The sequence below is a fragment of the Bidens hawaiensis genome, unplaced genomic scaffold, assembly GCF_021521415.1.
Source record: "Bidens hawaiensis isolate Kalapana, Puna unplaced genomic scaffold, B.hawaiensis_p1.1 tig00020238_1, whole genome shotgun sequence".
NCBI classification, from domain to species: Eukaryota; Viridiplantae; Streptophyta; class Magnoliopsida; order Asterales; family Asteraceae; genus Bidens; species Bidens hawaiensis.
The window spans coordinates 243,334-254,466 of NW_027493081.1; the positions used below are offsets into that span (position 1 = coordinate 243,334).

At 37.1% G+C, this 11,133-nt stretch overlaps 1 pseudogene across 1 annotated transcript; it reads left to right on the forward strand.

Annotated features, from left to right (window-relative positions):
• The first annotated feature begins 6,705 nt into the window (after nucleotides 1-6,705).
• Nucleotides 6,706-9,559, forward strand: LOC143560209 (receptor-like protein kinase FERONIA; annotated as a pseudogene). The gene is made up of 5 exons (XR_013140081.1): nucleotides 6,706-7,934; nucleotides 8,188-8,432; nucleotides 8,551-8,686; nucleotides 8,776-8,919; nucleotides 9,023-9,559. The product of XR_013140081.1 is annotated as a receptor-like protein kinase FERONIA (transcript).
• The last annotated feature ends 1,574 nt before the right edge of the window (nucleotides 9,560-11,133 follow it).

Sequence of the window (11,133 nt, forward strand, 5' to 3'; positions counted from 1 at the left end):
TAAAAGTGTTAGTCGAGAAGCCCTAGTGGCATCCACCATGGCGTTCCATTTACACAGTCCTGAAGACCCTGCGGCTAACCGAGTGGCATCCACCGTGAAATGGGTTAAGCCAAAACAGTCTATGGATGCTACAAATTTGTTATTTGCATCATTTTGTGATTCTTTAGGTTAAGAATTTTTGAAGGAGGGAAGTATTATTACGTTTAATTTTATGTTATATTTTATTATTATCAAGTCTAGGGGGTATTGGGCATGTCTATGGGGGATATTATGTAATTTCTTGACCCATATATTGTTTACTTATGAAAGTACACACCTTAAATGGCTGATTATTAGTTCTGAAGCTAATCCCACAGGCACAAACTACAAAAATAACATCAAGTGAACTTTTTTGTAATTTCACATAATACCAAGTGTTAAAGCTAAAAACAAAAAGGTCCCTGGATCTGAGTGTTAGGATTAAACACACACGAACCGAACACGAACACGAAAGCAATAACGAACACGAGGATTTAACTTGATTCGGTCTAAACTGACCTATGTCCACGGGTGGCAACTAGGTATTTCTTTATTAAGTGACAAAAAATTACAAATACATAACGTTAAATATATAGATATACGACTAGGGTTTGTATCTTATTAAACAATAAACCCAAACTGAGTGGGCTTCGGTCTGGCCACCCTACACCCGTCTACCCTTTGGACTTCAAATAATAAATCGGGCCAACAAGACCTACGAACCCAACAATCTCGCACTCGGAGGCCTTGAGTACTCTCGTCTGCACTCCTGATTGTACTTCTGTAATCTAAACATTTAACTTCTATTTGCTACCGCTTTCTCATCAATTAACTTGAAGGCCCGTTGAAGCTCCCCGGGCTCCAACACATCAGCCACGGCTAAAACTGCCCCTGACCCGTTCTCTGTCCCTACTGGCTCCCACTGAAACAAACAACCGAATCCTGAGATACCCTGAGAACAAACACTCTCCATATTCAGCAAGTAATCCACCGGAGAGACTTTTTACAATTGGAATACTGGTTTTCTTAATCCACCGTCGACCTGGAACTGTAATTGAAACACGACATGGGCCCACTGTCACGATGTCCTCTGACTGATTTAACCTTCCTAGCTCGTTCATCTTGAATATTCACTTTGGCTCTGGGTTTGTTACTTGCAAAACGAACCTTCTTCTGCCCACGAGATTCTGTGAACCAGACTTTGTCTTTCACCAAAACTGGATCCACTCTTTTCGGTGACATATCGACCATATACAACGAACCAATTTTCTTGCCACGAGCAACCACGAGATTCCCTTTGACTACCTTCCACTGCCCATTCTAACATCGTGCCCCAGGTCATCCAGCTGCCCAACTGAAATCAAACGTTTCTTCAAACTTGGAATAACCCTAACATCTTTCAAAGTCCAAGAACTACCGGCTAAAGTTATCAAATCAACATCTCCCATACCCGTAACCTCTAGAATATCATCGTTTGCTAGTCGAACCTTTCCAAAATCCCCAAACTTTAGATTCTTCATCGTTTCACTACAGTGAGTGGCATAAAACGATGCATCGGAATCCATCACCCAAGAATCAACGTTACTCTCAACACTAAGAACTAAAAACTCATCACCACTGACTCCGTCATCTGTGTCGTCTTTAGTAACGTTCACCTTTTTCTTACCATTCGTACACTGATTCCTGAAGTGCCACTTCTCTTTACAACTCCAGCATTCAATATCTTTACGAGTCCTAGACTGACTCCTCTTCCTGTTCCCACTGTCTCGTTGTTTTCCCCTACCTCTGTCTTCTATGACTAATATATTACCTGCTGATTCACCTAAACTTTTGCGTCTTGAATCTTCTCCAAGAATCAAATCCCGAATCCCATCAAAAGTAATCTTTGTAGACGAAATACAAGCCGCAGTCACTGTTTGCGACCAACTGTCGGGCAAAGAGGATAATAACAAAAGACCTTAAACTTCATCATCAAACTTAATGCCGACTGACACTAAGTGGGAGAGGTTCGAATGAAGATTATTAATATGCGTTGTAACTAAACCACCCTCTTTCATTCTTGTTGTCACTAGCTCTCTGATAAGATAGACCTTATTCGCTGTCGAAGGCTTCTCATACATGTTGGATAGTGCATCCATCATACCACGGGCTGTGGTTTCTTTCATGACGTTAAACGCCACATCTTCCGACAACGACAAAGTAATACAAGCCCTAGCTTTCTTGTCTAACTTCTTCCAATTTGCTTCTGACAACTTTTCTGGTTTTTCATCCTCAAACACTACATCCAAGTCTTTCTGACAAAGTAGCGCTTCAATCTGCATCTTCCATCAACCAAACTTTTGTCCGTCAAACTTCTGTATCGAAACATTTCCGTCTTCTGCCATGACAATGACTAAAACGAAAAACTGGATAAATACAGAGACAAACACAGCAACGGCACGGTTTGAACTTAACGGTTGTTCTACTGAACTCTGTTAAAAATCAACCTATTTAAACGTGTAGCGGAATAACGAACTGTAAATCAGAAAACCGAAACTATAACTTAAACAATAAAATCTGACAAACGCGGTTGGCACTGGTTCTCCGTTTCTTTAAACGATTTCTTCAGATTTGACGACTGTTCTTCAACAAAAATAGGATCTTAACTCAACGGTTTTCGACTCGTTCTTTAAAAAAGAATACTCGGCTCAAATTTATGTCTGGGCCAAGACCACACAAAATTGGGCCTACTCACTTCTCACGGCCAAAAAACACCAAGCAATTTGAGAACACAAATGCACCAACCATGAAATCAAGCTCCTGGTTAAAAACAATAATAAAAAGGAACTTCGCGACAAAACTAAGAACGTGATATTTCTTCTTTTTTTTTCTTTCTCCAATCGATGGCAAAATTGAATGACAGCGCGAGGGTTTGCGCTAGTTGCCCTTGCAAGACACTTAATCGGCGTTGACTTTTGTTCCTTCGATCCGACCAGAAACAATTTATACTAATGGTGTTGGTGGCGGTGAAACGTTGGTGATGCGGTGGACCTACTTTAGTACAATAACAAAACCTTCAATCGACGACGGGTTACGGCTAAGACGAAATTAGGGTGGTGGCGGCGGTTGTCTGCCGACGGAACTCTAAGCGAACTATCTGCTGCCTTCTGATATACTCTAGATCGATTGACTGGGACGGTGTTCTTTGTGTGTAACGAACCTAAGCTCTAGATACCACTTGTTAGGATTAAACACACATACGAACCGAACACGAACACGAAAGCAATAACGAACACGAGGATTTAACGTGGTTTGGTCTAAACTGACCTACGTCCACGGGTGGCAACTAAGTATTTCTTTATTGAGTAACAAAAATTACAAATACATAACGTCAAATACATAGAGATACGACTAGGGTTTGTATCTTATCAAACAAGAAACCCAAACTGGGTCGGGCTTCGGTCTGGCCACCCTACACCCGTCTACCCTTTGGACTTCAAATAATAAACCGGGCCAACAAGGCCTACGAACAGTGTTTTGAAACCCAGACCGGACCGGCCGGTCCGACCGGTCGGACCGGGACCCGGTAAGTATACCGGTTCGCTCTATAACAGTTAGCCCGTTTTCTAAAAACCCGGCCGGTTTTGACGGTTGGCGGTCGGGCCAGACCCAGTGGACCGCCGGGTGAACCCATAAATATCAAAAAAATATCAAAATCTGTCAAACTCAAACGACGTCATCCCCATATGCTTATCATCATCGCTCTCTTAAGCTTTCAATTCATCATCATGCCCAGATCTGTGAAATTGGGAACAAAAATGGAAGAAAAAGAAGATGTTGAAGCTCTAATAATTCCAGATCTGAGATTGTTATTATCATTACATGTCGTGTACAATGATGGATGTGAGCGAGTTCTATGACGGCTCTGTGAGTTATCCCATTTTAAGGTTGGAGAGATGAGAGAGATGTAAGTTACGCGGAGAGAGATAGAATATAATGGATGTCAAATGGTCGCCCAGCAATGTGACACCAATTTGTTTCTTCATATTAATATAAATATCATTTTTAGCCCATTCTTATCTTCACTTTACATATTTAATCCTTCAAAATTTCAATAAACACTAAATAATCTATCATCATTAATTATATTATATATAAAAATAAATATATTACTTATTACGTCATCCGGGTCAAACACCGGTCCGACCTTTGACCCGGTAAAGCGTCCGGTTCAGCGTCCGGCCTAACAAGGCCAACGAACCTAACAATTTCGTCTTAAAATCCCAAATCCACATTGATTAATTTTGAATCTTTCAAATTAGCGGGTTTGTATCTCCACCAAACTGAGTAATATTCAAAATTAACTTGAATATTTCACATCCATCATTGTTCCTGTTTCTTGGTTGCTCGCATTTTCCAACAAACCCGGGTCAGTGGCCGGGTCTAAAAACATTGGCTACGAACCCAACACTAAGACATAACATTTGACAAATTATTTTTAAAAATTATTTAAAAATTTCGTTAAAGACAAATATAAGGTCCGCTAATAACTGCCAAAAAAAGGCTCATTACTAGAAAAAAAAAGTTGTGCATCTTTGTGGCATTTGGATGTTGTTTTGTTAAAAAACATAAGCTCAAACCAGAAGGCAATGGGTATTTTTCCAAGCCAATAAGTTTTAGCTCAAATAACATTAGAGGGGAACAAAAAATTTTAGTTGCAGGTCGTAAGGTCTCAAGCTCGTATCCGATTAAGATTTTAACTGCGGTTTACCACTTTAGACCTTTGAGTGGGGCCTTTTCCCAATTCCCGGTACAAGAGCCTAGCGTAGTTTTCTTGGTTGCTCGCATTTTCCAACAAACTTCAGACTGTCTTTATACCTTGGGTTTCTCGTAAATATTCAAGTTAATTTTGCTTAATTTGACTTTGGCTCCACAGTTTTGACTTTAGGTATTTTACATCATTTCATAGCAAATTTCAATCCAAACAGGAACAACTTACAACCATATTTAAATAAGAATCTTGACTTTAATCGAACAAAATTCAAATTGAGTTTGATTTTCATTTGAATTTAGTGGAGAGTACACACCGGCCTTTTTACACAATTTTCTTAGATTAATTAAATTGTGCGACACACCATCATCATATATTAAGTCACACCCCATATTGTTCGATAAAACAAATTACTTGTAGGAGTTATACGTTCTTCTCTTTATAGCGCATTTTAATTTGTCAGTGTAACCGAGTTTGTATCTATGGTTGTAAATATACACACTTGACGCCTACAAAGCGAACAACATAATCAATATGGATTTGGGGTTTTAAGACAAAATTGTTAGGTTCGTTGGCCTTGTTAGGCCGATATTATTTGAAGTCAAAAAGAGGAGACGAGGCCTCTAGGCCAATTGTAATTGGGACACCAAAAGAAGGGGTGCGGGGCTACGAGCAGCCAGCCCTAGCCCATTCGAAGCCCTGTTTAACCTAATTAGGCCAATTGTAATTGGGACACCAAAAGAAGGGGTGCGGGGCTACGAGCAGCCAGCCCTAGCCCATTTGAAGCCCTGTTTAACCTAATTTTGTTATCTCTGTACCTACATTCGTATGTAGTTGTAATCATTTGTCACTTAATAAATAAAGAAAATCTATATGCCAACTGTGGATGAGATCAGTTTAAACTCAGCCATATTAAATCCTTGTGTTCGATTATTGCTATCGTGTTCCGGTTCATGTGTGTGCATATCCTGACAAAAACTTCAAAAACGATTCAGTTGGGTTCAACCTTTTTTTTAGGTCTATTATATATACAAACACGCCATGTACTGCTAAGAACATCATATAATTACAGTCTCTAGGCGAAAATATTTTTGGCTTACTTTTACACCCAACCTAAATATTAAGGGTATGTTTGGCAAAACTAGCTGTTAGCCGTAGCTGGAAGCTGCTAGCTGGTGGCTGGAAGCTATAGCTGGTAGCTGTTAGCTGTAGCTTTTTAGAAATATTTAGGTGTTTGGTAGAGTACCTGGAGCTTTTAATAAAACTAGCTGGGTGCTCGCGCGGTGCATCGTTCTAATCCGAAACCTATTCTGACCTGTCCCCATTCGACTCAAAAATGTACCAACATGAACTGAACTAAATTAACCCTTTTTTGCATTGACTCGTTTTGAACCTAATTTGGTCTTACACATGACCTGGGCTTTCCTGACTCGACTTGTTGCCGATCCTGACCAATAATCACATAATATGTTAATTTTTTAAAGTTATAGAAGTATAAATTGAAGAGAATAAGATGTTCGTTTTTATGATGTATTTTTTTTAAAAAAAATATTAACGTGTGAAAAAGTTATGGCATTTTAAAAAGTCATGGGGTTAGTTGGTTTTGAATAGGGTTTAAATATGTAATTATTATATGAATTAACAAAAGTTTATGGAAGTTCAAGTACCAAAATTGTAAAATATAAAATACCAAAAGCTTATAGCTTTTCTCTAAACGCTACTAGTTGGAGCTTTTAGCTTCAAGCTTTTTCTCCTAATCTAAAAGCTTAAAGCTATTCTAACCAAACAAGACTTTTCAATATATATGAGTTTTTTCTTAAAAGCTTGTAGCTTAAAGTTCTTAAAAGCTTCTAAAAGCTTCTTGCCAAACATACCCCTAGAATAAATTAGCTAAAAACTCAACTGATTAAAAATGGGATATAATACACCTCATCTTTATTATCCACCCTATAATTCAAGCTAGAATAAAAAGTAAGAAAGGGATCCCTTGAATTTTTAAGTCAATGATATCTATTTATTTTTTGGTCACGCCTTCACATGGTGAGATTTCCTTGAAGCTTCTTTCACATAGTTGAAAAGTGGTTTTTGTTGAAATAGTCATCACCCTGCTTGTTGAATAGATAAGCTTAAAACTAGTTCTTTGAATCTAAAATATTAAGCAGGAAGATGAATACTACAACACATCCATGTCGCCTTTTTTCTCTTGCCGAAATTCAGTGTGCAACCAATAACTTTGATGATGAATTAGCTATTGGACAAGGTGGATTCGGAAAGGTATACAAAGGGCGAATTTCTGGTTATGATGCTGCTCATATTGTTGCCATCAAACGATTGGATTCTATGTCCAACCAAGGAGAAGTTGAGTTTAGAGCGGAAATTAACATGCTTTCTACCTTGCGCCACTGTAACTTGGTGTCTCTCATTGGTTATTGTGATGAAAACAAGGAGATGATCCTTGTTTATGAATTTATGCCGAATGGAACCCTTTACCATCATCTACACAAATCCAATATTCCTTTAAGCTGGTTAACACGGATCAAGATAGCCATAGGTGCTGCACGTGCTTTGGACTACCTTCACACCGGTGTGGGCACTCAACATGGAGTCATACATCGTGATGTGAAAAGTTCAAATATTCTTTTAGATGTGAAATGGGCAGCTATGATATCTGATTTTGGGTTATCGAAAATCGGCCCAACCAATCAATTGATCTCTTATATTGATGCAAGTATTAAAGGCACATTTGGGTATCTTGATCCAGAATATTTCTATACTAAAAAATTAACAAGGAAAACTGACGTGTACGCTTTCGGAGTTGTATTATTTGAATTGCTATCTGGAAGGCTTCCAGTAGACGATCGCAATGGGGAGGACAATTGTAGTATGGTAAGGTGGGCTCAAAAATGTGTAAAAGAAAGGAAACTAGCTCAGATGGTTGATTCCGGTATCAAGGGAAGAGTTTCTCCAAAATGTTTAAGACGGTTCGTTCAAATTGCATATCGGTGTGTGCACCCTGTTCCTAAAGAGCGGCCTGCCATGACTGAGGTAGTGGCCTCCCTTCAGGCTTTACTCACAGTACAAGAGAAATATAATCTTTATAGCGAGTCATCAGGCATAACGGGTTCAATCAGTTGGAAGATGCTAAAATATTTTGCATCTAACTCTGGTAGACACAAACTTCTCATTTGTGTTGTATATGCATTCCTGTGTGTTCATAACTATTTAACACTCTTTCGAGAAAATCATTAAGCAAGTCAATACGCATTTATTAGCAATAAGTATGAAAATTCGCTTCGGTTTTGCTTCAACTTTTCAACTCTTCAAAATGATTTCTTCCACTTATATTTCACTTAATGGGAATTCACATGTTAACTTGTTTTGTCTTGACTTTCTAATCTCTTTTTCCTTAACATCCTTAGACCAAAGTAGAAGAACTTCACCAAAGAGCCTTGACAACATGAACCAGCATGAGGAACCAGTGACCATAGAAAACTTCACATATGATGAATTGAAACTTGCTACAAGGAACTTCGCATACCCCACATGCTTCAAAGAAGTGGGTCTTTCAAAGGTTTACAAAGGTTGGTTGGATAAAACCACATATTCTCCATGTAAGGATAATACTGAATTGCCCATTGCAGTTAAGGAACTTCACTACAAACTTGTAAGTCCTGAAGAATCCGGTAAAGTGTAGAACATAGTTTAATAATTCTTATGGTGTTGTTTCATATAAATTTCATGGAACGAACACACATTTGAAAGTTAATCACTGTTGAATGTAGTCTAATGTAGAACTGTTGAAAGAATTTCGCCATCCCAACATTGTTAACCTAATAGGATACTCCTCGAAAGGTGGACACCATTTCCTCGTCTACGAATTCATGAGTAAAGGGAACTTTGAGGATCTCCTTCGTATAGGTAAGAAGAATAAATATAACCACACCTTTTTTCCTTTTTACTTAAAATAGTACATGTTTAATTAGACATTCGGCCTTTATGGGTTGTAGGAGCTGTAGCACCACTTCCATTGGTTACAAAGGTGAAAATGTTAATAGGAATTGCTCGGGCTATTGTTTTCTTGCAAAAGCAACATTTGAATAAAAACTGGCCGTGAGTGCGAGCTTGACAGACGTAGGATATTGCTGGATGAGGTATAATATGAGCTCTTATGCTGCTATTGCAACTAAAATAGCCTAAAATACAGTGTAGTTTTTGAAATTATATTTTTTAACACCTCTAAATTAAAATTCGCAGGATTTTACTGCCAAGCTTTCTGATTATGACGTCAGTCACTATAACATAGCCTTCCCAGATATTGATGGGTTGCACTTGGTGCTAGAGTGCAATATCTCTGGATATGAAGTGATATTTGTGGAGGTACTAACAGGGGAGCGTATCTATAAGTCAAGTAGAGTATCGAAGATCGATCGTTTGTTTATTCAAAATGGAAAAGAGTCCTTGTATAATATTACAAAGTTATGTTTTGAAATATGCAATGAAGTGGATTCAGAATCAAAGATACTAACAATCTTGAAGGACCATGACGAGTTGATACGGGAGAGATTGGAGAGCTGGTTAGATGATCCAAAGAACTAGTACTGTTAATGTGTCAAGTGTTAATTTCTGTCCTACTGTATCATGTAACTGATTAACAAATATATCCAACTGGTTGATCCATCTAAATGTAAAGAATGGCCCATTTAAGAAGATTGGGTGGTTCAGTTTTAATATAAAGGATACAATATTGTTTTGCTTTTATTCTGCATTTTGAACATCATGTGGCCAGTATCTATACTATATATATAATACACCAAACAAGGGCAAATTAAAACACCTTGATTTTAAGGGATTCACAAATCAATTAACATATGGTATAACCTTTAATGCATCTAGATTAAGGGCAAACTTGTCAACAACTAAAAGAGGTTATTAAATAGTTACAACATTGACCCCTTCACTTTGCTTAACTTTTGTAAGTTTTAAAAATAGTTACAACTATGATCCTTGATCTTTCACTCTTATATAATTTTATTTTCATTTTTAACTCAACCCCCCCCCCCCCTCATTATTTTTAACTATTAATAACTTTTTCATGTGCTAATATTTTTTTAAAGAAATTATACCATAAAAACGAGAATGTTTTTATCTTTAATTTGAGTATTATATTGTTATAGTTTTTTCATTTAAAAAATATCATTTTACGTAGGGTCGATTTCTGTCTGGTTTTAATGGATTTTAAATTAAACCGCGGGTCAAACCATTAGTAACCGGTTTTTGTCGTCGAAAACCGAAACGAACCTTTGAAAATTGAAAACGACCGGCCAAAAGTAAATGAAAAAAATCATTGGTGAAATCAAACCAATGACCGGTTTGAACGTTTTCGGTTTCAAATCGAACAACGAACATCCATAAACTTGTTACATGATTACAAATGAATGTGTACCCCGCTGCATCGCGCGGACACCCGTCTAGTATACATTAGTATGTTGGTGATTTTGTTTATTTATTGTAGTTGTTGGGTCGGTTAAATTTAAAACAGTTATATATGTTATGTTTACTTTGGGCTTGTTAGGTTCGATCGGTTGGATTGGTTTGTTTCTGTCGTAGGCCTACAAACTTGTTACGGGTCATGAGATGAACTCCATAGTTATAGGGGAGTTAGTTATGGGCGGTTTCAAATAACCATATGTGACGGTTTTCAAAACCGTTTCCTCATCCAAACCATAACGACACTTCTATATGTTTAAATAGGGGTTCAGTGACGGATCTATACTATAATCTCAGGGGTAACGTTTAAAAATATTTTTTTACCGTATTTTATACAATGTATAAAATACAATGTAATCGAAATTTTTTTACCGTTTTTTTCATACAATAACCGGATTTTTTTTAAGATATTTCATCAATGATTTTTTTTTTTTTTTGTTTTTGGACTGATATGCATCCATTTCTTGTAATTTTGGTTTAAAAATGTTGCTAATAAGACTTTATTGTTTCATATTCCAAGTTGCCTAATATTTGAAAGGACAAAATTTAAATCATAAATCTATAAATAATTTCAATTTACACATACACCTTAAATCCCTAATCAATTACAATTTTCAATTTATATTATACGAATATCCAACAAACCATAATCTATCATTCAATTGCTACCAACGGGATGATGCTCCATTGCCAAAGGCTAAACCTTAAAAACACCAAGGTTTGGAGCGGTAAGTCTTGGGTTCAAATCCTATAGACAACAAAAACTAAAAGAAGTTAACTCTTAAAAAAATTATTTAATTGTCTATAAACAGTTCTAAATCAACAATTTATATAAACAAAAAACAGATACAATTTTAAGTAGAAGTAGAATAATACCT